Source organism: Lithobates pipiens, unplaced genomic scaffold, assembly GCF_037356315.1.
Source record: "Lithobates pipiens isolate NorthernLeopardFrog02 unplaced genomic scaffold, aLitPip1_a1.2 Scaffold_1, whole genome shotgun sequence".
Classification (NCBI taxonomy): Eukaryota; Metazoa; Chordata; class Amphibia; order Anura; family Ranidae; genus Lithobates; species Lithobates pipiens.
Window position 1 is genome coordinate 216,782,479 of NW_027507685.1, and position 26,794 is coordinate 216,809,272.

The 26,794-nt window shown below is 46.6% G+C and overlaps 1 protein-coding gene across 1 annotated transcript in view; it reads left to right on the forward strand.

Moving 5' to 3' along the window:
* Positions 1–26,794, forward strand: part of LTBP4 (latent transforming growth factor beta binding protein 4) — a 343,681-nt gene that overhangs the window by 109,951 nt on the left and 206,936 nt on the right. The window lies entirely within an intron of this gene.

The window sequence follows — 26,794 nt, forward strand, 5'->3', positions numbered from 1 at the left end:
TGATGAGGACAAGGGCCTCTTCCCGACAACCCTGGCATAGTCCTGCCATAGTCCGGCGGTTTGTCCGCCGCACCTAGTCCGCCGGAAAAGTCCGGTCGTGTGTGGGCAGGTCTGCTTGTTGGGAAAGTCCGGCGGACCTCTGTTTCAAAGTCCGGTGGTTTGTCTGCCGGGCTAAGTCCACCGGATAGTCCGATCTTGTGTACGCGGCATTAGAGCTCTCCAATCTGCAGTAGGCATGTTCTTTGCTGATTACAGAACAATAGGTCTGGCTCATTGAGGGGGTGTATTGGATCTCAGAAGGCAGACCACTGCTTCCATACTCAGAGCAAGGGTCCTTCTCTCCAACATGCTAGCAGGACACAAGGTTTTCTACTCAGGATGTGGCTACTATCTAAAGAAAAACTGAAAATTTATGTCAAAATACTTACCATAATTTTCCTTTCCTGGTGGACTCCATGGCAGCCAACGTGTGGGTTTAGTCCCGCCTCCATTACCCTATAGGACGATACTCCCATAAATCTTTGCTCCCTGCCAGAGGCCGTGTTCGGTAACTATCCTACTCCAGCCATTTGGGAGGGAACTCCTGCTGCCATGGAGTCCATCAGGAAAGGAAAATTACGGTAAGTATTTTGACATAAATTTTCAGTTTTCCTGACAGACTCCATGGCAGCCAACGTGTGGGAAATAACTCGCCAAAACACACCCGGGTGGGAAAAAATGCTGAATAAACAAAGATTTATTTGACACTGTCAACCGACAAAACTTTAACACCAAAGTCAACTGAAGAAAATCCGACTGACGAAATGGAGCTGTAACTTCCAGGTATAGCTTTAAGGAGCGACCAACATCTAGAGGATGAACATCCGAGGATCCCGAGGACCTGAATGTGGGAAGTGAGATCTCCTGATTCTCATGAAAAATCGAGGTGACCTTAGGATTTGACCCCAACATTGGAACTAGGACCACCCTGTCCGGAAATTTTTAAAAAAAAGGTTCTTTGGCTCCTAGAACCTGAATCTCCGATACCCTCTTTGCCGAGGTGACCGCCACCAGAAAGGCAGTTTTCATGGTGAGTTCTCTGATGGAAAGAGACTTTTCAAGATGGGAAAAAAAGTCCAAAACTAGTGGTAGGTCCCATTTAGGGAACCTGGGTTTCCTCTGGGGTCTCAGTCTTACTGCAGCTTTGAAGAACTGTTGAATAAGGGCATGTTTGGCCCACGAGACTCCAGTGAATGCGGAGATAGCAGAGACTTGTAAAATCGAAGGGAACTAACTGAGAGGGGTAGGTCCAGGCCTGTTTGCAGAAAACCCAAAACATCTTGAACTGCAAGTGATGCGCAAGAATTAGTTCTGGAGGACATATAGGATGCAAACATCCTAGTGCTTCCAACCTTCCCCTCTCAAGAACCAGGCCCTCAACTGTAGGTGAGCCGGACATGGGTGGAGAATCGAGCCTTGGGAGAGCAGATCCCGTCTGGATGGGAGAGGAAACGGATCCCGGAAACTGAGGAAGGATAGGAGAGGGAACCAAGGCCTGTTGGGCCAATGAGGAATTATGGCTATTATCTCCACTTCTTCCCATCTGAGTCTCCTCAGGAACTGAAAGACGATTGGGATTGGAGGGAAGGCGTATGCCTTGTGGAACCACCACTGCTCTGTTAGGGCGTCTATCCTGTAGGCTTGCGGATCCCTGAACCTCGAATAGAATCTTGTTAGCTTCCTGTTGTAACGGGAGGCGAAGAGATCCACTTCTGGAGAAATCCCCAAGGTTAGAACCCACTGAAACACATCCTTGTGAAGAGCCCACTCGTTGTTGTCCAAGTGGACTCGTGAGAGAAAATCCGCTTGGACGTTGAGAACTCCAGGCACATATGCTGCCGTTAAGTTGGCCAGATTCTTCTGGGCCCAATGCATGATTGAATCTACTTCCCGTAGCAGAGACCGACTTCTGGTGCCCCCTTGCTTCCTTATGTAGGCTACCGCTGTCATATTGTCCAGCCTGAGGACTACGGATGTTCCCACTATCAGATGCGGAAAATCCAACAAGGCTAGAAATTCTGCACGTAACTCTAGAACATTTGACACTATTCCCCGAGAGGGGAAGCCCCAAATGCCCTGAGCCACTTCCGTCAGACAATGCGCCCCCCAACCTCTGTTGCTGGCATCTGACGTCACTGTGATCCACTTGATTGGAATAAGGGAGTGGCAATTTAGCAGGTTCTCTCGACTAAGCCACCATAGGAGGGAACCCCTCATGGTCTGAGTGACACAAATGGACTGGATTTTCTCTCCCGACCATTGGGGAAGGAAGCCCATCTAAAAGGGGTGCATCCTCCATTGTGCCCACCTCAATCTAGAATGCCCCCTTGTACCTTCTTGGATGGGCTAACTAGTTTGCCCATCCAAGCACCAAAAACCATCAGGGAGAAAGCCGCCTGGAACAAAGGAGCCTCGTAGGCCGATTGTCATGAATGTGCCGCGCATAGCGCTGCAACTGATCATAGGCGCACAGGCTCATTGAGACCTGTTCCAGCTCAAAGGCATCCAGCGGTGAACAGACTTGCTCCAATGCGCATGCGTTTGCGGAGATCATGCACACGCGCACGGTGACACTGCCTTGGCACCCAGTGACCTTTAAAAGGGGTTTCTCTTGAATGGATCCTTGCTGTTTTATCTGCAGCTTATCCTGTGACCTGATCCTGAACCCGCATCTGATCCAGTACTTATCCAGCTTCCTGACCTCGCTGCTGTCTCCAGTCCTGACCTTTTGGCTTTCCTTGACCTTGCTCTGTGTGTTTGTTTACCTGACCTCCTGTTATCAATCCTGCCTGAACTTTGACCATTCTCTGCCTGCCGCTTCTGCCCGATTGATCCTTTAACGACCTGGCTAGTCTGACCCTGCTTCTGCCTGCTGTCCTGCATCTGTGCGCACCTGCTTCTGCTGTCCCTCAGCGCACCTGCATCCGCTTACCTGCACCACAGCAATCAGGCCTGTTTCTGTCTCTGCCAGCAGACATCATCTTCAGCCAAGTGAACCCTGCAGGACCTCAAACCTCACTGCTCCGACGGTCACTGTCCCCACTCCAGTGATCCTGGAACCAGGGCTGTACGAGAGGTCTCCCTCTGCACGTCATGCTCACCTCCAAGGTATGTGTCACCGATGAACATAAACCAACCAACTGGACCAAAACCCTCTGCAGGATCTCAAACGACACAGGGCGTCTAGAGTCCCTGCGCTTACGAGAGCGCCGATACCCCTTCAACGCTTGCCCCACCCAAAAATCCTTAGTGAAGTCCTGGCAACCCTGCAATTTGAATAGAAACGCCAAACCTGCTAGTTTTTTCTCCAATTCAGACCCTTCCCTTGCTTGAAGTAGCGGGACAAGGGGTGGGCACCTCCGCAACCGGAGCACTTGTACCAGCAACCCCCCCCCCCAAACTTGCAAGAACCCTCGTTGTACTGCCAACAGACCCCTCTCTTTTTTCCGGCCGATTGTCCAGGGGTAGAAGCTCCACTCCCCCCCCCCCCTTGAAAAAACTGATTCTGGGCCCACGCCAAGGTCATAAGCTGAATCCACAAACAAATGTCCTTGTGGTCCCACCTCAAGGATGGGCGTATCGCCCTCCGCTGCCAGAACTGTGTGCGAGGTTCTTTTCCCCAATCTCGCTTGCCATAATGGTGAAAGCCTGTAACCAGGTGGGGTTAAAGGCTTGCCTCTTCTCCTCGTCCTCCTTCTTGGTTTCCTCTGGCTTGACCCTCTCCAGATTGAACTTTTCCAGCGGAAGCAGTGAGAACAGTCCCACATACTCACCTTTCCGAATGTTTTCACGGACCTCCGTTTTAGGGTGCGCGCCTAGGGGCCCCTCAAAACACACATACATGACCTCCTGTTTGCTAGCAACCTCCCCCGCTGTCCCAGCCTTGTCCCCTGCTGCCGTCTTACCTGCTGACGCAGACTGTCCCTGTACCGCGATCTCCACAATGGCGGGGCACTGCTGCCACGGTGGTGCCACCTCCCCCTCTTGCCTGCGGAACACAGACCGCTGACGGATTAACATGTGCGCTCATCCCTGGTTCAAACCACTTGACTAACTCCTGCAGCCCAACCAGGAACCCTTGCAATACCGTATCGACTCCCGGCAGCGGCGTGACCGAGGACCGAACTAGCCTGGGGGGACCCTGCGGGCAAACTTTCTTGCGTGTCCGACCCCTCTCTCCGTAACCTAGTCCCACCCCTAAGAACCGTTTCCCCGCCGAGGCCCTGTCCCCACTGACTCATAGCCAGGGGCGGAGCCCACGTGCTCCTTCTCCTGCTGCAGGGCGGGCCGTGAGGCTGCTCCAGTGCTACCGGAGCACCCACTCCACCGAGCTCCATCTGTGGGGGATTCCTCCCGGGGCCCCCACCAGCAAGCAGAGCGGAATGCTTCACTGGTGGTCCTGAACAGGACTCCCTGTGTGACGCTGAGCTCTGGGGGAGGAGTCTGGGGAGAAGTGCTCCAGAGGCCTGGACCTCCGAACTCGCAAGAAAAACTGCCCCCCAGTACTGGCACTGGCGGCCCAGCACCGGCGCCAGCTGTGCTGAAGCCATCCAGCCCCTCTGGCGGCAGCTGAGCCAGAACCTGCTCCACATCGGCCATGTCTCCTGAAGCTTGCTCCTGCACGCTGGGGAGTGGCCAGCTTCTTTTATTAACTCTGTCCCCTCCTCCCCTACGGCTCTCCCAATTGAGTGAGCTCACTTATTTCTAATGTACCCTGTTTCCCCTGTCATGTCAGCCCTCCGCTATTTTTATTTTATTATTTTTGCTTCTCTAACTATACCTAAACCAGGCACCATATATGTACTACCCTACCCTATATGGGACAGATGTCTATACTTACCTATTCTGAAAGGTCTATGATCTAGTCAAATGATTTCCCCAGCGGCCGGAGAGGTCATCGACAACAGCTGCAGCACCTATCCGATGACCTCATCCATAGGCTTATTATGGGGCATTCATTGTCATTGTCAGCTGGGACCCATTCAAGTGACCAGACCGAAGCGCCCTCAGAATAGTTAAAAGGATAGTTCACCTTTTGTTTATAGATTAAAGCATGAATAGATTGTGGTATTTATGCGGTCAAAAGATGATATTGTCTGTAGCTTACTATGCAGAATACATGTGTCCTGCTACATGTGGCCTGTAGCTGCATCGATGACACAGGAAGTACAATCACAGGAAGAAGGGTAGAGCATTACATAAAAAGGAAGTGTGTCATAACATAAGGGAAAAAGAACATGAGAAAACAAGTGCATTACCACAAAAGGTCACTAGATGACAGCATGCGAACTAAATATAAACGTCCATTGAAGGTGGTTACACAAACAATCTATATAATCTATATGCCCCGTTGGGGCAGCACATCCTGGGAGTATTCCAGTCAGGCTTCATAAGGTATGTAAATGGCCTACACCTATAGCAAGGGCTTTATACAACTTCAGTCAAAGTTACAGTTTTTTTAGTTTTTTATGTACAGGTGCCCTTTATCTGCATAGGCAGTTTGGTGGTATAGGTGAACTATCCCTTTAAGTATAGACATCTTAAATTTACAGTGTAGTTAGAATAGCCTTGCAATGAGGATGGGAGCAGGTTTAGGTATACAACAGAGTTAGGATTTGATTGGAATGCTTTTTTTTTTTTAAATAACAAACATGTTATACTTACCTCCACTGTGCAGCTCGTTTTGCACAGAGTGGCCCCGAACCTGCTCTTCTGGGGTCCCTCGGTGGCTGTTTCGGCTTCCCCCCACAAGTACTTCTCACGTTCATGCGAGCTCCCTCACATGGTGAGGAGTGCTTCTGGGGGCACTCCCATGATACAGCCTGCAGCCATAGCTGCTCACTGTATCACTTTCACCTATTATCACTCTATCACCCATTATTGGATCATTTGTTTGCCACCGTTTCTGGTGCTTCAGTTTTTGTATATCAGCTTCTCTGATAAGTTCTGTTTAACCACTTCCCACCCGGCCAATGTATATATACGGCCGGGTGGGAGCCGCCTGCTCCTGATAGGACGTTCAGGAACGTCCTTCAGGAGTAGCGGGATCCCGATGTGCTCGTGTCACCCGGACACGGCACATCTCAGATCGGCAGGAAGGCTCTGTGATTGGCCCTCCTGATCACATGACGGCCGTGTCCAATCACGGCCGTCATGTGATGTAAACAAACAGCCGGTTGCTAGGCAATCGGCTCTCCTCTCCTCACACGGAAGTCATCGCAGAGGAGAGGAGAGCGGATCGCTGCAGCCGGCTGATGATCAGTGAGTATGGGCTGCTTTTCACAGCTTTTTACTCACTGATCATCAGTGTAGTGTCAACACACAACACACCACACAGTACAAACACAGTCCCCACATATGTCCCCAAAACACACATGTCCCAAAACATACATGTCCCCAAATAATAAAAACACATGTCCCTAATAATAAAAACATGTCCCCCACATATGTCCCACTAAAATCACATGTCCCAATGATTATCTGCACACATATGTACGTGATCACCTGCACACATATGTACATGATCATTTGCGTACATATGTCCGTGATCACACAAACCAATTATTATACACTTAACGGAATTTTTTTTACCAAAAACATGTAGCAGAATACATTTTGGCTTAAATTTATGACAAAATTTGATTTTATTGGATTTCTTTTCAAATAGAAAAAAGAAAATATTGTTTTTTTCCCAAATTTCCGCTTTTTTTGCGCTTATATCTCAAAAAAAAAAAAAAACGGAGTCGTGAATAAATACCACCAAAATAAAGCTCTATTTGTGCGAACAAAATGATAACAATTTCATTTGGGTACAGTGTAGCATGACCGCGCAATTGTCACTGAAAGCGCTAGAGCGCTGAAAGCTGAAAATTGGGCTGGGAAGGAAGGGGGTGAAAGTGCCCTGTATTGAAGTGGTTAAGATCAGGAACCTGCGCAATTTAAGCTTTCGGCCACACTGAATCCAACTTTAAAATCATCACTTGCAGTCGCATGTCAGTGCAACTTTGAAGACATCTGTGTGACTTCATGTACAGTTGCCTATGCAAGTCGCACCTTAACTTGCAGGAACGCGTGCGTGGGGAATATTGAATTTAGACTTGTCATGCGACCGCGGACTTAATATTTCTTCTAGTCCCCCAATTTAGACTGATATAAAAGTGTTTGCCACAGACTAGCATGCAAATAGCAGGAAACAGTTCTTAGGAGCTGACTTTATGAGGTGCCTATGAAGACTCGGGAGGGACTGTGTTTGCTTTGTTGGCTCAGTTGAAATGCGTGAATAGAAAAATAATACTTTCCCTGACAGGATTATAAATATAAGAAAATTCTGTGTCTCCTGCTGTGAGCCTCGGCTGAAAATCTCTAGGAATTTTTTTTCTAGACATTTATCCATAAGTAGTTTCAGCGGGCTCCTCCACAATACAATGACATCCACAATGTCCAGACAAATAGTGAATGTAATACTGTACTCACTAATAGCAATGCTGCAACTGCTATGGGCACCAAACCTGCAGCAGCTTTAAAGTGCTTAAAACTAAACTGGACCTAAGATTTCACATCTTCCCCTATCCCATGGCTGCAATTGAGTAACATAGATCTCAGCACATTTATTGTATAGCTGGGGCAGCGGCATTGTATGGGCGGGGCCACAGAGGCAGTTGCCCTGGGTGCAAAATTCTTGGGGGTGCAAAATTAAAAAGCTTTCTGGGTGACTAGGGAGTGCTAATGGTCATTAACAATAAATGGCAAATGTAAAGTTCATAATAAAAGTTCATCCATGAAAAGAGGTAGAACCATTCAAGGTGACAACCACCAAGATGAAAAAACTTCTAATGTGCAAAGTCCACCATAAAAAATGAATGAGGTAAGAGACCCATCACCTTCACTCAAACACACTGACCCTTACCATCAGTGTATTGACCATACACATTAAAGCGGAGCTCCACCCTAAAGTGGAACTTCCGCTCATTGGAACCCTCCCCCCCTCTGGTGCCACAATTGGCACCTTTCAGGGGGGAGGGGGGTGCAGATACCTGTATAGTACAGGAATTTGCACCCACTTCCGGCATAGATATCCGCAGAATCTGCGGGTATTTACACTACTTCCTGCGGGTCCCCCACTGTCTGCTGGGAAACACACGGATCCTAGAGACGGCGGGGACCAACCTTATTGCGCAGCGCGACTCGCGCATGCGTAGTAGGGAACCGGGAAGTAAAGCCGCAAGGCTTCACTTCCTGATTCCCATACCCAAGGTGGCGGTGGCAGCAACCGAGAGCCGACCGAGAGATTGGCTTTGGGTGCCGACATGTGTGTCCTTATTTTAAAAGTCAGCAGCTGCAGTATTTGTAGCTGATGACTTTTAAAAACAAAAAACGGCGGAACTCCCGCTTTAAGGATTTCAGGACGATGGAGGTCAATCCAAGTTCAAAAGGCAATCGACATTACAAGGTATCCAAAATAAATATATCTCTCATATCTGAAGAGGTGATTGGAGCTGTTCCAAATGTACCAAGTATATTCCAATATACACATGATAGCTCAATGGTCATGCAAATGTAAAAGAGGAGAGGAAGAATGCTCATTGCGCAAACATCTTTATGCCAAATATTTATTAAAACTAAGTAAAATAGACTCACATTTGGTCAGTAATAAGAAAACATTGTAGAGCATACATCGCTTCTAACCATAAAGATGGCAGCCGTCTCACCGTCCGTCCGCGTCCCGCATCACTCGTCACATATCACTGACGTCACCCAATGTTTCGTCATCAACATGTGTCTTCAGGCGCAGTAAGCACAAATTTCTGAGAATTTTATGGAGAGGACTAAGAAGATATAACCATGTCAATGGTGCAGCAGAAAACAGCACAGTGAGGAAGGTTTGTGGTCCAGGATAAGAGGACAGTCAAAATTGTGAAGCCCCCCCCCCCCCACAGTTGTGGAATGCCGGCCACCCGGAAGCAGTGCGGCCACATTTTAGGGCACGCTAGACTCATTTGCCTCTCAATCCAGTACGCCCCATAAGACTGGCGCTACACTAATGCCCTGTACACATGGTCGGTCTTTCCGACGACAAATTCCTGTGTTTTTTTTCCAACAGAATTTGGCTCAAACTTGTCTAGCATACAAGTGTTGCACAAAGTTGTCAGAAAATCCGATTGTTCTGAACACGGTAACGTAGAACGCGTACGACGGGACTATAAACGGGCCAGTAGTAGCTTTCGTCTCGTAATTTATTCTGAGCATGCGTTGTCTGTAAGAATTGTCTACACACGATCGGAATTTAAACAATTGGATTTTGTTGTCGGAAAATTTAAGATCCAATACCCAGTAGCCAATAGCTTCCATCTCCTAGTTGAATCTGAGCATGCGTGAGTTTTTGTGTGTCGGAATTGCATACACACGATCGGAATTTCCAGTAGAAAATGTTTCCGTCTGAAAAATTGAGAACATGCTCTCATCTGTCTTTTTCTGGCCGAAATTCCGATTGTGTGTATGCGGCATTAGAGTCTGCAAAAGACTTGAGACTAGAGCGGAGGTTCACCTTCCAGCAGGACAACAATTGTGAATATACAGACAGAGCTACAATAGAATGGTTTAGATCAAAACATATTCATGTGTTAGAATGGCCCAGTCAAAGTCCAGACTTAAATCCAATTGACAATCTGACTTGAAAATTGCTGTTCACAGACACTCTCCATCCAATCTGACAGAGGTTGAGCTATTTTGCAAAGTAGAATGGGCAAAAATATTACTTTCTAGATATGTAAAGCTGGTAGAGACATCCCCAAAAAGACTTGCAGCTGTAATTGCAGAGAAAGGGGGTTCTACAAAGTATTGACTCAGGGGGGCGCCATACAAATGCAGGCCACACTTTTCAGAAATGTATTTGTAAAAAATTTTGAAAACCATTTATCATATTCCTTCCACTTCACAATTATGTGCCACTTTGTGTTGGTCTATCACATAAAATCCCAATAAAATACATTTACGTTTTTGGTTGTAACATGAAAAAATGTGGAAAATGTCAAGGGGTGTGAATACTTTTTCAAGGCACTGTAAGTGCAATATTTTACTATTAAAGTGGATTAGCGGGGCTCCGCCCAAAAGGGGATGCTCCGCTTGTTTTCTTCCTTCCCCCTCCACTGCCACATTTGGCACCTTTTTGGAGGGGAGCGGGTAACTGTTTTTGACAGATACCCATTCCCACTTCTGGAAAGCTGTAAGGCTTCACTGCAGGTTTCCCTCACAAGGAACGGCGGCGGCGGCAGCAGCACCCGAGAGCCGATTGAAAAATCGACTGGGGTGCCCGCATAGCGGGCTCACTGGACAGGTGAGCGTCCTAATATTAAAAGTCAGCAGCTACAGTATTTGTAGCTGCTGACTTTTAATTTTTTTTTTTTGGGGGGGGGGGGGGGGGGGGGGAGTGTAACGGATTGCTGGATCCTTCTCCCATTTTTTGTAAGGAGGACCCCTGGGGGTTTCTTTGCAATATGTATACAGGTGCTTTTTAACCTCTATTATCAGATGGTCAAAATTATCTGGTAAGTGCACACTGGTGGTGGTGATCATCATCTGGATGTTCTGGAAGTGTCAGTGTATGAAAAGCTGAGCTTTCTTATTTAGAGTAGACTCAACTTCTTCCCATCTGAACTACACTTATATGGTGGACTTTTCTTTTTTGCAGAATTCACTTGTTCATTATATGGTTATATATCACTGGGAAAGGACTTTTTAAAATTTAGTTTTATTTGTGTTTATGACTTTTTATATTATATATTAGCACAACTGGTATATTCTAATATGATTTAACTATGATAAATATTTAATGGTACTGTTGCAGCTTCTAAACACAGATGCACACAAGTGTTGCATTGGGGTTTATTTACGAAAGGAAAATCCACTTTGCATTACAAGTGCAAACTACAAGTGCAAAGTGCACTGAAAGTGCACTTGGAAGTGCAGTCGCTGTAGATCTGAGGGGAAGATCTGAAATGAGGGGAAGCTCTGGTGGTTTTATTATCCAATAATGTGCAAGCTAAAATGCTGTTTTTTATTTTCCTTGCATGTCCCCCTCAGATCTACAGCGACTTCACTTCCAAGTGCACTTGCAGTGCAAAGTGGTTTTTCCTTTAGTAAATAACCCCCATGGCGTAGTATTTCACCAAGATTTTAATAAAATGATAAAATCACACTTACAAGTTTTAAGGAATTACACAGCATGGGGGTTATTTACGAAAGGCAAATTCACTTTGCACTACAAGTGCACTTGGAAGTGCAGTCGCTCTAAATATAAGGGGTAGATCTGAAATGAGTGAAAGCTCTGCTGATTTTATCATCCAATCGTGTGCAAGCTAAAATGCTGTTTTTTGTTTTCCTTGCATGTCCCCCTCGGATCTACAGCGACTTTACTTCCAAGTGCACTTGCAGTGCAAAGTGGAGTTTCCTTTAGTAAATAATCCCCCACTGTGTTACAAACAACCAGCCTTTCGTAAATGACCCCCATAGAGTTATTTTCTCTAGAATTTTTAACGTACAAGAGACATATTGGGGTTGATTTACTAAAAGCAATGACGTGCAAAGGAAAAAAAAACACATAATTTTTGCTTGCACATGATTGGATGGTGGCAGTCAGCAAAGCTTCTGCTGATTTACTAGGCTCTGGAGCAACTACACTTTGCAAAGTGCGCAGTCTTTTTGCCTTTAGTAAATCAGCGCAATTGTCTCTTCTGCATTTGAGTTCCATTACCTGCCTGTCCACTGTACACTGAGCTCTGCACTCACAGCTCAGTGTAGAATTTCAGCCAAGTTGACTGATCTTCCCCGCATATGCAGGAGTGATGTCATTTTGGCCTGGTCAATGGAAACAGTCAGGGATCAATACCAAGGCGCCAGAGGGCTGAAGATGACAGCTCTGGGGGGTCATAGCACCAGAGATCATAAGTGACAATTAGCTTTAAAAGATTAGTTCACCTTTATATCACCTTTCGGAAAAAAATGACCCGTGCATTCCAACTTTTCTAGTACAGTAAGTCCCCTATTTATGAACGAGTTCTGTTCAGGGATCGAGTTCGTAAGTCCAAGCTGTTCATAAGTCCAGCAGGGAAGAGTGCTTGCAGAAAAAGGCTGTGAGCGCTGATCGATGTGTTCTGGCGGGGGGAGTCCCCCTGTCAGAAAACAAAGGCACAGCGGGGGGGAGATTGCTGCACCAACATTGCTTGTGTTTGTACAGCGATCTGTCTGTTTTTTTTTGCTCAGCCCGCTGGGTTGAACGATAAAAACTGAGTGTGTGTACCCAGCTTTACATGATTGGACATGCAAGGTAGCAGGTAAACAGACATCAAGTAGGTAGGAGGCAGACAAGCGGAGCTCCCCCTTTTTAGGTGGAGCTCCGCTTTAACTACATGAACAATCATTCTTTACAGCAAAGAAACAGTGGGAAAATACTACATACATAAAGTAACAAAGCTGTCCTGTACATATAATCAGGGCACGAGTCCTGCGGGAACGCATGGGAACGGCGTTCCCGTACTATTTCCACAACAGGAACGGCGTTCCCATTAGCTGCCTGAGCCTATTCAGCATACTCCTCGGCCGCCCGAGTGACTGGTTGCTAGGCTAGGGCCGCTCCGCGTCTAGCAACCGGTCACATGACGTCGGCCGTACACGTGGGCACGCACTGGCAGGAGTCAGTGGGCAGTGCGCATACGGCCCGGGCTATGGCTGAGCAGCTCCTCCAGAGCAGTCAGCCACAGACACAGGGCAGGGATCCGGACTGTCCCCTCCCTCCCCTCTATCCAGTGCCAGACAGTCCTGGCCCCCTGGGGCCAAAGTCGCTGCACTGCTGCCAGTTTACTTCTCTCCTGAGAAGGGAAGAGAATACCAGGTTAGTGTGTTATTAAGTTGCAGTCTGCAATACATACCCTGCCTGTACTCTACAATACCCTGCCAATACTCTGCAATACCCTGCCAGTACTCTGCAATACCCTGCCAATACTCTGCAATACATACCCTGCCAATGTGCTGCAATACCCTGCCAATACTCTGCAATACCCTGCCAGTACTCTGCAATACCCTGCCAGTACTCTGCAATACCCTGCCAATACTCTGCAATACCCTGCCAGTGCTCTGCAATACCCTGCCAATACTCTGCAATATCCTGCCAGTACTCTGCAATACCCTGCCAATACTCTGCAATATCCTGCCAATACTCTGCAATACATACCCTGCCAATGTGCTGCAATACCCTGCCAATACTCTGCAATACCCTGCCAGTACTCTGCAATACCCTGCCAGTACTCTGCAATACCCTGCCAATACTCTGCAATACCCTGCCAGTGCTCTGCAATACCCTGCCAATACTCTGCAATATCCTGCCAGTACTCTGCAATACCCTGCCAATACTCTGCAATATCCTGCCAATACTCTGCAATACATACCCTGCCAGTACTCTGCAATACCCTGCCAATACTCTGCAATACATACCCTGCCAGTACTCTGCAATACCCTGCCAATACTCTGCAATACATACCCTGCCAGTACTCTGCAATACCCTGCCAATACTCTGCAATACCCTGCCAATACTCTGAAATACCCTGCCAATACTCTGCAATACATACCCTGCCAGTACTCTGCAATACCCTGCCAATACTCTGCAATACCCTACCAATACTCTGCAATACATACCCTGCCAGTACTCTGCAATACCCTGCCAATACTCTGCAATACATACCCTGCCAATACTCTGCAATACCCTGCCATTACTCTGCAATACCCTGCCATTACTCTGCAATACCCTGCCAGTACTCTGCAATACATACCCTGCCAATACTCTGCAATACCCTGCCAATACTCTGCAATACATACCCTGCCAGTACTCTGCAATACCCTGCCAATACTCTGCAATACATACCCTGCCAATACTCTGCAATACCCTGCCAGTACTCTGCAATACCCTGACAATACTCTGCAATACATACCCTGCACGTACTCTGCAATACCCGGCCAATACTCTGTAATACCCTGCCAATACTCTGCAATACATACCCTGCCAGTACTCTGCAATACCCTGCCAATACTCTGCAATACCCTGCCAATACTCTGCAATACATACCCTGCCAATAATCTGCAATACCCTGCCAGTACTCTGCAATACCCTGACAATACTCTGCAATACATACCCTGCACGTACCCTGCAATACCCTGCCAATACTCTGCAATACATACCCTGCCAAGACTCTGCAATACCCTGCCAATTCTCTGCAATAACCTGCCAGTACTCTGCAATACCCTGCCAATACTCTGCAATACATACCCTGCCAGTACTCTGCAATACCCTGCCAATACTCTGCAATACATACCCTGCCAATACTCTGCAATACCCTGCCAATACTCTGCAATACATATCCTGCCAATACTCAGCAATACATACCCTGCCAGTACTCTGCAATACCCTGCCAATACTCTGCAATACATACCCTGTCAGTACTCTGCAATAGCCTGCCCATACTCTGCAATACCCTGCCAATACTCTGCAATACATACCCTTCCAGTACTCTGCAATATCCTGCCGATACTCTGCAATACCCTGCCAATACTCTGCAATACATACCCTGCCAGTAATCTGAAATACCCTGCCAATACTCTGCAATACCCTGCCAATACTCTGCAATACATACCCTGCCAGTACTCTGAAATACATACCCTGCCAATACTCTGCAATACATACCCTGCCAATGCTCTGCAATACCCTGCCAATACTCTGCAATACATAACCTGCCAATACTCTGCAATACATACCCTGCCAATACTCTGCAGTACATACTCTGCAATACTTACTCTGCAATACATACCCTGCCAATACTCTGCAATACTTACTCTGCCAATACTCTGCAATACATACCCTGCCAGTACTCTGCAATACCCTGCCAATACTCTGCAATACATACATACCCTGCCAGTACTCTGCAATACCCTGCCAGTACTCTGCAATACCCTGCTAATACTCTGCAATACATACCCTGCCAGTACTCTGCAATACCCTGCTAATACTCTGCAATACCCTGCCAATACTCTGCAATACATACTCTGCCAAGACTCTGCAATACCTTGCCAATACTCTGCAATACCCTGCCAGTACTCTGCAATACCATGCCAATACTCTGCAATACCCTGCCAATACTCTGCAATACATACCCTGCCAGTACTCTGCAATACCCTGCCAATACTGTGCAATACCCTGCCAATACTGTGCAATACATACCCTGCCAATACTCTGCAATACATACCCTGCCAATACTCTGAAATACCCTGCCAATACTCTGCAATACATACCCTGCCAATACTCTGCAATACTTACTCTGCCAATACTCTGCAATACTTACCCTGCCACTACTCTGCAATACTTACTCTGCCAATACTCTGCAATACTTACTCTGCCAATACTCTGCAATACATACCCTGTGAATACTCTGCAATACTTACTCTGCCAATACTCTGCAATACATACCCTGCCAATACTCTGCAATACATACCCTGCCAATACTCTGCAATACTTACTCTGCCAATACTCTGCAATACTTACCCTGCAATACCCAGCAATGCCCTGCCAATAATCTGCAATACCCTGCCAATACTTATCCTGCCAATATTCTGCAATACCCTGCCAATGCTTACCCTGCCAATACTTACTCTGCCAATACCCAGCCTTACCCATCCATGCTCAGCCAACATTACATTGGGGGAGATGCAGGGCTCAAGTCCTGCGGGTACTCACGGGAACGGAGTTCCTGTACTTTTTCCACAACAGAAACTCAGTTCCCATTAGCAGCCATGTCCTGCAAGACTTTGAAGTATGCGAGCTGTGTGGCAGGTGCTACACCAGCAGCCGCCGACACAGCTCGCAATAGTAAGTGCCGCACACCTGACCATTCAGGCATTGCCAGTAGGGGGCCCTATGACAGCTTCCGCTTCGATCTACCTGTCAATCACAGCTAGCTGACGGGTAGATCAGGTCCCTGCTGCTAAGAGATTATATTTAGTCAGACCTCTCGTGATGCGCTCCTCCCCGCTGGCCCCTCCTGATTTTCTGTCTCCTCATCTCCCCCCCCCCTTGTCCTGCATACTTGCTCTGTGTGTCCCGCTGAATCCCCCCTCCTCTATCTTCAGTGCCATATGATGAGAGAACCCAGAGGAGGAGCACAGCTATTCTGCTCACAGGTCATGCAGGGAAAGAGGTGAGCTGAGGGAGGAACAACAGTTTGGGGTGGTACGCTGAGCACAATACCTGGCAAAGTTTAATGCCAGGAGGGAAGTCTATGTGGAAATAACTTAGGTTGGAATAGTAGCGAGTGTGTGTTGGAGCCCCTGCAGAGTTTTCAGCCCCCCAAGCTAACATACATCTCCTAAGCAGGAACACATCTCCCCAAGCATTCTGTCCAGATAATGTGCAGTTAATTTATGACCTTTCCGTTTAACCCTGTGTTATCCAAACTCTGTTCAATGAAAAGTGTAAACTCACCACATAAACACTCTATGTACAAAATAACATTCCCCAATAAAGATCAGAACATGTTGTTCACATTTGCATGGAAGCACAATTGACTGAATGCTAATTATTCAGAGAATTACCGTATTTATGTTTATTGAGAATTTTTTTTTTTAATCTACTAACAGTTAAGCTTCATACACACAATACGAAAATTGGATGAAACTTTGAAGCTTTTGAAGCGTTTGTGTATATGAGCGTATCATTTATTTATTTATTTTTTTGGTGGGGGGAGTGGATCTTGGGTGGGAGTTCCCACACTTTTTTCCCCAGGACTTGACCCCAGCATATAATATATCTGCTAGAATGATGCTCAGGACAGTTGAAACAAGTATAGACACGGCCATCAATAAAAATCATGAGGCACCATCCAGCCTGACATGGCCTCAGATACCCCCAACATTGTAACCCCTCTACACCTTATATACATCCATCACCCCAGATATTCCCCCAGCACTCAGATCCCTCTCTGCATCCCACATATCCCACCAGCACTCGGAACCCTCTACACCCCAGATATCCCCACCCCCCCAGCACTCTGATCCCTTTCTGCACCCTAGATATTCCACCACACTCTGATCCCTCTCTGCATCCCAGGTATCCCCCCAGCACTCTGATCCCTCTACACCCCAGAATATCCCCCCCAGCACTCTGATCCCTCTCTGCACCCCACATATCCTCCCAGCACTCTTACCCCTTTACACCCCAGATATCCCCCCCCCCACTCTGATCCCTCTCTGCACCCTAGGTATTCCTATAGCACTGTTACCACATACCATAAGATACCCCTTGTATTGTGACCTCTCTACATCCCTGATACCTCTAGCACTATAGCCACCCAAGATACCCCAAGCAGTGCTACCCCCTATACACCCCAGATCCCCCTCAGCATTGTTTTCCCCCATACACCCTTGGTATGTCCCAGCACCATTATTCCATCCATGTAGTACCCCTTTTCCAGTAGAGATACAGTGCATATGAACTTTTGGCTATGTGCCCACCTCCAGCACTGGGACAAGGACTCACCTATACCAATCGAGTCATGCACGCAGAAGGAGGGGCGGAGGAGGGCGCATCCCTCCGGGCATTCCAAGCCCTTTGATGCAAACAGTGCTGCACAGTTCGGCTCCCCACGACACCATCCAAAATCCCACCTCCACAGGTGGGCTCTCACTGCTGCCGACTTAGCAGCTCACACTCCAGCTCCTACCCCGTGGCCTCTGTGTCCCGAGCATTCAAGCTGCATGGGGTGGGGTCAGAGCATCACTGGCACTCCGGCCCTGCCCCTCCCTGCTGGCTGTGATATAGGTATCTTTCTGCACAGCACCACTGCCAGCCTGTCTCCCCTGTATATCCATCACTCTCAGTGCCATCATGGGGCCCCCAATTTACGAGCAGTGTGAGCTCAAGCAGCAGCTTCTTTGGGGAAAGTGCAGGCCCTCCCCCCATGCAGCTGGGCCCCTGGGCAGTGCCCAGGTGTGCCCTCTCATTAAGACGGCCCTGCCTCAGGGTGCAGGTTAGTAGAAAGATGGGCACCAGTCACTTTTAAGAATGAACAGAGAGTTTTTATTTATCTTAAAATAAAAAATAGAACTAGGCAGACAGCAATACAGAAAATAAGCCTTTAAGCTGAATGCAGCAATCTGTATCTTGTAGCAACTGCTGTCTCCTATGGTAACAACTTCAATCGCAGTCTCCCACTGTAGATCTTCAAGATTACCTCCCAGATGCCTGCTGGACTTCTCAAGCTTCACTCACGGCTACCTGCTGTAATCTTCAAACTCATTTCGCAGTATCCCACTGTACTTCTTGGCTACCCGCTGGAACCCTCAGGCTTGACTCACAGCTACCCACTGTACTTAACTTCAAGCTCTACTTACAGCTACCCACTGTATTCCTGGATGAGTCTCTAGTGAAGCTTTCCCACTTACTTCACTGTCCCCAGCTAGTGAAGCGTCTGCTCTAGTACTCCTTCAGAACTCCATCCCTTCTAAACTTGAGCAACAGGAGCGGTCGTCTCTCTGGCAACTGCTTCTTCTTTACCTCTGGCAATGACCAGGCTCCCCTTGGGCTGAGCCTCTACACACGTGGTTAGGCCCCAGGCTTCAGGCCTACACCTCTGCTGCTGCTCCACACACATCCACCCAGGCTGAAAGAACCCCGATCACCTGACTCCTTCCAAATAAATAGCTTATCCCAGCATGCAAAGCGGCAAAGGAAACTCCTGCTAAATGGCAACATATTTACTCATCCCCTGAATTCACTGTAATCCATCATCCTAATGCCAAAGGCAACAGTGCCACCTATTGACAGAAGTGAGAGGCTACAAATTAAACTCAAGCTTAGGACAGAAACCAGTGGATCAAAACTACAAATTAGCTAGGCTAGCTACCACCTAGCACAACTAGATTTACTAGCAGCTCTGTTTAGGACAACACTGCATATGGCCTAAAGGTACATCTTGGATATTAAGAAACTGTTTTAAAACTTGAGGACTACTTTTTAATATACCAGACAAGCTGGAATGCATAGGTGATTTTTTTGGAAAGGAGATGTAAAGGTGAACTAAAGACTAAAACAAACCCTAACTGTGTACCTCTGTAGCTGCAGGCACTGTGGAGCAATTCAACTTCATAACTGCAGAAGCATTTACATTTTAAAACAACCTTATACAACCTTTTTGCTCCAGAGGGACCCCTGGGTTTCTGGGAAACCTTTCTAAGAATAGTTAATTGGGAGTCATTAGGAAAACTTACATTGGTGGCCAGTGGGAACAATGTCTCCCATGCAGTGGTGGTCAGAATTCAACCCTTATGCCGCGTACACATGATCGGAATTTCCGACAACAAAGGTTCAATGTGAGCATGTTATTGGAAATTCCGATTGTCTGTACGCGGCATTATAGTCAGCCAAAAAAGATCATGGGTGTTATGCTACTGGTTCTGCCAAGTGGTGTTGGCCCTGGAACTATTCCACCATCAGATAGAAGGTCAGTTATCCAACAGGAACCCCTAGCAGTCTCTGGAGGAACCTTAGGGTTTCACTGAACTTTGGTTGAGAATGGCTGCTTTAGATCCTCTAATGCAGGCATGTCCAAAGTCCGGCCCGTGGGCCAATCACGGCCCGCGGTCCAGTTTTGAACAGCCCACCTGGTAATCTAAACATATATATCTTTTGTGGCCCCCGACGATCTCCCAGCGCCGGGGCCACAAAAGATATATAGTCTGGTTGCATTGGAGATAGGAGGCTGTACGAGTGCCGTGCACACAGGAATATTTCCTGTTTACACGGCAGCCTCTGTAATAGGAAGTCCCATCTCCGCCATTGGACGACTGTTCTGTCCATCAAAGGAGGCGGGACTTTCTCTTAAAGAGGCCGCTGTGTAAACAGGAGATTCTCCTGTTCTTTGGCGCTCGTCCAGCCCCCTCCATGTCCCCTCCAAGGCTGCACTGATGGCAATGGTAGGTACATTCCTAACTAATAGTGAGTGAAATCCTGGCTAATGGTGGCTGCATTCCTGGCAATAGTGAGTGAAATCCTGGCAATGGTGGCTGCATTCCTGGCTAATGGTGGCTGCATTCCTGGCTAATAGTGAGTGAAATCCTGGCTAATGGTGGCTGCATTCCTGGCAAATGGTGGCTGCATTCCTGGCAATAGTGAGTGAAATCCTGGCAATGGTGGCTGCATTCCTGGCTAATGGTGGCTGCATTCCTGGCTAATAGTGAGTGAAATCCTGGCAATGGTGGCTGCATTCCTGGCTAATGGTGGCTGCATTTCTGGCTAATAGTGAGTGAAATCCTGGTTAATGGTGGGTGCATTCCTGGCTAATGGTGGGTGCATTCCTGGCAATGGTGGGTGCATTCCTGGCAATGGTGGGTGCATTCCTGGCTAATGGTGGGTGCATTCCTGGTAATGGTGGGTGCATTCCTGGCAATGGTGGGGGCTGCATTCCCAGCAATGGGGGGTGCGCAGATGGGCACTGACCCTTATTTTGCTTCACAGTTTTTTATTTAAAATTTTAAGGTTTTTTCCTGAAACTTCCCTCTTATTCGCCAATAAATACGGTATATCCAAATAACACGCCCAAGCTCATCTCTTCAACACACACAGCCACAAAGGCAAGAGAATTCTTGTTGGGCCGTGTATTAGTGTTCGAACGAACACACTTAGACCGAATTTTAATGGTTCAAAGAATGTCAGGCAAAATGGTCGGCCCTCGTGCATGTTCACGTCATCAAATATGGCCCTCTTTGAAAAAAGTTTGGACACCCCTGCTCTAATGCTTTTTAATCACTGCTTTTACTTTAAGCAAGTGTTGAAAAATAACAAACAACTCAGATTAAAGGTTTAGAGTAATATAGCACTTCTGAAGGTGAAATAGAGCATTTATCGATAGAGGTTTATCTGTTCCGCTTTTCTGTCTGTTCCGAGACCTTGTAGCATTCAGGTATATATCACTATTGCACATCAGAACATAGTCTCCTGTTAAGTTGTTCTACCAACCAGTGGCTGGCACCACAGTAGACAGAAGAGAAATATGTTGGCTGTACACCAAGAGCTTCATTTTAATAAAACTGCCTTTTTCAGTGGGTAACTTCCAAGAATGCAATGTTTTAGAACCACCAAGGTTTCCTTCATCAGGCATGTTCTTTGTGTGCTGGCAAACTATTTCTCATATTGTACCAATCAGTTCTCTTGCTGGTCTTCTTTACTTGTGCCAAATGTTGCCAGAGGTTGGTATGAACCTCTTAGCAAGTACCTAGCAATGCTTTCAAAACCAAAGAAATCTTTTTTTAACCACTTTCAGACCGGACCATTTTGCTGGTTTAAGACCAGACCACTTTTTGCGTTTCGGCACTGCGTCACTTTAACTGACAATTGCGCGGTCGTGCGACGTGGCTCCCAAACAAAATTGACGTCCTTTTTTTCCCACAAATAGAGCTTTCGTTTGGTGGTATTTGATTACCCCTGCGGTTTTTATTTTTTGTGGTATAAACAAAAATAGAGCGACAATTTTGAAAAAAACGCATTATTTTTTAGTTTTTGATATAATAAATATCCCCCAAAATATATATAAAAAAAACATTTTTTTCCTCAGTTTAGGCCGATACGTATTCTTCTACATATTTTTGGTAAATAAAATTCACAATAAGCAATTATTGATTGGTTTGCGTAAAATTTATAGCATTTACAAAATAGGGGATAGTTTTATGGCATTTTTATTAATAATTATTTTTTTACTAGTAATGGCGGTGATCAGCGATTTTTATTGTGACTGCGACATTATGGCGGACACATCGGACATTTTTGACACATTTTTGGGACCATTGTCATTTATACAGCAATCAGTGCTATACAAATGCACTAATACCTGTGTAAATGACACTGGCAGTGAAGGGGTTAACCAGGGGGTGGCAGTGTAGGGGTTAAGTGTGTCCTAGGGGTATGTTACTAACTGTGGGGGGCTGGACTGTGTGTTAGTGAACACTGATCTCTACTCCAATCACAGGGAGCAGAGATCAGTGTCACTTGTTGCTAGGCAGAACGGAGAGATGCTGTTTACGTCGGCATCTCCCCGTGAAATGATCGCGGGTATCCCCGCTGCGATCAAGTCTGCGGGACCTGCGACCGGACTCATGGGAGCCCCGACTGGCATGCGCGCTCCGGCCGTGGTGTGCACGCGATGGCAGGGCGGCAAATACAAATGGACGTACCTGTACGCCAATTTGCCTGCCCGTGCCATTCTGCCGACGTACATCATTGTGCGCCGGTCGGGAAGTGGTTAAAGTGGTTGTAAACCGCTGGACGTTTTTCTTCTTTTTTCTTACCTGCAAGGTAAAGGCATAATGTACTAGTATGCATCGCATACTAGCACATTATGTGAAACTTACCTGAAAGCGAAGTGTTCCAGCGATGTAATGTCATTGCCGGAGACTGCTTCCATCTTCACCTGTCTTACTTCCAGGTTCGCAGACTCCAAGTCTGTGACTGGCCGAGCCACGAGGATGTCACTCCTATGCCGGTCACGGCACAGGGCTCGGAAGGAACGGCACGGGTGGCCGTTCCTTCAGAGCACATGCTCTAGTGGTGTCACTGGCTGCATGTACACTAAATATCTCCTAAACGGTGCATGTTTAGGAGATATTTACACTACCTATAGGTAAGCCTTATTATAAATGCAAAGATGGAAGTTTACTATCTTTTTAAGACCTCGTTCACACCATGCTGCAGAGACATCAGTTTTTCTGCACAAGTTTTGCAAGGGCTCAAAGTAAACAATGGTTCTCAATGTGCCCTAGGGGCTCGTTCATACCATATGTGAATGAAAACTGATGGAAACTGAAGGGAAAACTGCGCAAATTTCACTTGCAGAGACATCCGTTTCACATCAGCTTACATCAGTTTTCGTGCGCGTCATTTATGTGCCCTGAGTGTAGAAATGTCATCAGCACACCAAGGATTCCTCAAAAGGGTCCAAAACTTTATTCACATGATCACACGGTACACATACGGCAATGTTTCTGAGCCACACAGGGCCCTTTTGAGAAATCCTTGGTGTGCTGATGACATTTCTACGCTCTGTTTATCTACGACTTCCAGCCGGTGGTCATTACGCCCAGCTTTACTACAGCCATTTTCAGGAACGTGTGCGTGGGGAATATTGCATTTGAATTTATGTTCCCTGTTCACAACAATGTTGTTGTCATGTCAGTTTTTTTTTCACTTGCAGAAAACTGCATAAACGTTGCAGATTCCCCTTTCAGAAAATATCCACATGTTGTGGTGCGAACAGGGCACATAGAGAACCATTGTTTTGTTTTGTTTTTCAGTGCTCTTGCAGAACGCGTGCAGAAAAAAACTACGTCTCTGCACCATGATGTGAATGAGGCCTTAAAGCGGAGCTCCACCCAAAAGAGGAAACTCCGCTTATCTGCCTCCTCACCCTCCGGTGCCAAATTTGGCACGATTTGGAGGGGGGGGGGGGGGACTGGTACCTGGTTTTGACAGGTAACCGCTCCCCCTTCTGGGTGATCATCATGTGGAAGTTCGCCCCCCCTTTCCTCCTTTCCCCTCCACGGGGCTATTCATAAAGCACAACACGCTTCATGCATGCGCAGTAGGTAGCCAGCTGTGAAGCCGCAAGGCTTTACTGTCGGCTTCCTTTACAGGCAATGGCGGTGCAGCACCAGACAGCTGATGAAAAAATCAGCTAGGGTGCTGATATCGCTGGATTCCAGGACAGGTGAATGTCCTAATATTAAAAGTCAGCAGCTACAGCCTGGGCCCCCTCTTTGAAGTATTACATTACTACTAATTAAATCTAAGCAATGCCATCACTACTCACTAAATAATATGGTTTCCAAGATTATTTATGAACATTCAGATAATATTTGCACTAAAACCACAATACATTGGGCTCTATTTATGTAAATTTGCTCTGCAAATGCCTAAGTATTCACACAGCCATCACAAGTAATCCCTGTATTGTGCATTGCTAGCCCCATCTAGTGGCAATATTGCGATATTTGCCTGATTACATGATTGAATGAAAATACCACATTACTGCCACTAGATGGAGCTGACATTCATAGGAAATACACATATTACACACAATATGAGGATTACCGTATTTTTGGATCCAGAAGACGAGAGAGGAGGAAATGAAAAAGAAAAAAAAATATTCTGAACCAAATGGTGTACTAAAATATTTTCCAGTGCCCATGAAATGCAGCCTGACCAGTGCCAAAGAAACGCAGACTGACCATTGGCAATAACGCAGACTGACCATTGCAAATGTAGCACTAACCCCCGAAGGAGCGTCTGGTTTTGTTTGGGCTTAGCGTTACCTTCTCCACCTCGTGCTCGTCTAGGGGTTTCCCGAGGTTGATGGTCCAATAAACTGTAGAGACCGACGCTTGAATCCCTTTAGGAATTTTTATTTGCAAAAAACAGTTAAACAGAACTCATTCTGTCAGTAGGGAATAGAGGGTATGGGTAGGAAAGCTCAGGTACTCTTGGAACTGCTGACATTTGACATGTCTCTTTCTAGGTGATCCAGGGAATAGCTATTCACAACTGGATATTTCATCTATCGGATAAATCCCCTCTTATGCCTTGTACACACGGTCGGAGAATCCGTCGGAATGCGTCTTATCGGACCGTGTTGTCAGATAATCCGACTATGTGTGGTATGCATCGGACTGATTCCGTCCGAATCTCCGTCCGACCCAATTTTCCAACATGTTGGAAATATTTCCCGACCAACTGGGCCGGTCGGACGTAATCCGATCATGTGTAGAGAACTTTGATCGGACCAAGTGCCACGCATGCTCAGATCAAATTCCTACATCAAAGCTATTGGCTACTAGCCTGAATCTAGTCCCATCGTAACGAAATTACGCCATCACGTTCTGAAAGATCGGATTTTTCGACAACTTGGTCCGACCGTGTGTATGCAACAGTTTCGGACACAATCCGTCAGACTAAATCTGACGGACAAAATCCGACGGATTTGGTTGTGGAAATCTCCGACCGTGTGTACAGGGGCTTAGTGAATTTAGCAACCGACAGGTAATTTAAGTTTAGCAAAGTCTCTGCCACAGACTTGGATGTAGAAGTTTAGAACAGATCAGAAAGTCTCTCACAGAACTTAGTTGTAACTGAAGGTTGAAATTAGGAACTCCCTTACGGTACCAGTATCTTGCAGCCGGTCCGGCGATACCGTAAGAATGCCGTTGTAAACAGCATCTCCCCGTTCTGCCTAGCAACTAGTTACGCTGATCTCTGCTCCATGTGATTGGAGCAGAGATCAGTGTTCACTAAATGAAAGCCCAGCCCCCAACAGTTAGTAACACACCCTTAGGAACACTTAACCCCTACACTGCCACCCACTGGGTAACCCCTTAACTGCCAGTGTCATTTACACAGGAATCACTGCATTTATATAGCAGTGATTGCTGTATAAATGACAATGGTCCCAAAAATGTGTAAAAAATGTCCGATGTGTCTGCCATAATGTCGCAGTCACAATAAAAATCGCTGATCGCCGCCATTACTAGTAAAAAAAAATCCCCTATTTTGTAAACGCTATAACTTTTGCGCAAACTAATCAATAATCGCTTATTGCGATTTCTTTTACCAAAAATATGTAGAAGAATACGTATCAACCTAAACTGAGAAAATTTTTTATTTTTTTTATATATTTTTGGGGGATATTTATTATAACAAAAAGTAAAAAATAATGCGTTTTTTTCAAAATTGTCGCTCTATTTTTGTTTATAGCGCAAAAAATAAAAACCGCAGGGGTGATCAAATACCACCAAAAGAAAGCTCTATTTGTGGGAAAAAAAGGACGTCAATTTTGTTTGGGTGCCACGTCGCACGACCGCGCGATTGTCAGTTAAAGCGACGCAGTGCCGAATTGCAAAAAGTGGTCTGGTCTTTGACCAGCAAAATGGTCCGGGGCTGAAGTGGTTAAAGGTCAACAAGGGGTATTCTGTATCTTGAGCACTAGGTTTTTGTTCATGTAGTCCCTCATAACAACCAATCATATAGAAGTTAGGCCGCGTACACACGCGGGGACTGTTCGCTCAACTTTGTCCGCTGAACAGTGTTTGGGCGGACAGTCCGCCCGTGTGTGGGCTTTCAGCGGACAGTTTCAGCGGACAGTCTGCTGAACAAAGTTTTTCGGAAATTCCGAAAAACTGTCCGCTGAAACTTTGTTTCAGCGAACAGTCCCCTCGTGTGTAGGCTTGTTCGTCAAACTAAGTTCCGCGCATGCTCAGAAAGGATTTACACGCCGAAGTTTGCATTGCAGTGTATAGGACGTCGTTTTCTAGTCCCGTCGTACGTGCCGTTCACGTCATCGCGCACGGTTTCAGCGGACTGTTCGTTCGTCGTGTGTGGGCAAGTCCGTCCATGCTAATTTTGAGCGGACTGTCTGCTGAAACTGTTTGACGGACAAAGTTGGGTGAACAGTCCCCGCGTGTGTACGCGGCCTTACTGTTGTCAGGTAAGTGAAGAACTCCAAATAGGTGTTAGAAGTTACTGCACTTTGCTTATTGCTGTTTTACTGAGTGTGATTGATAAGAGATCCATACCCAGGGACATACCCCGCATCGTTATAGAAATTAGCTGTATGTCAATTTATCAATACATCTAGCTTATAGTAGCTGGGTATCTCTTTGTGTGGTGCAGGTGCAGGCTGCA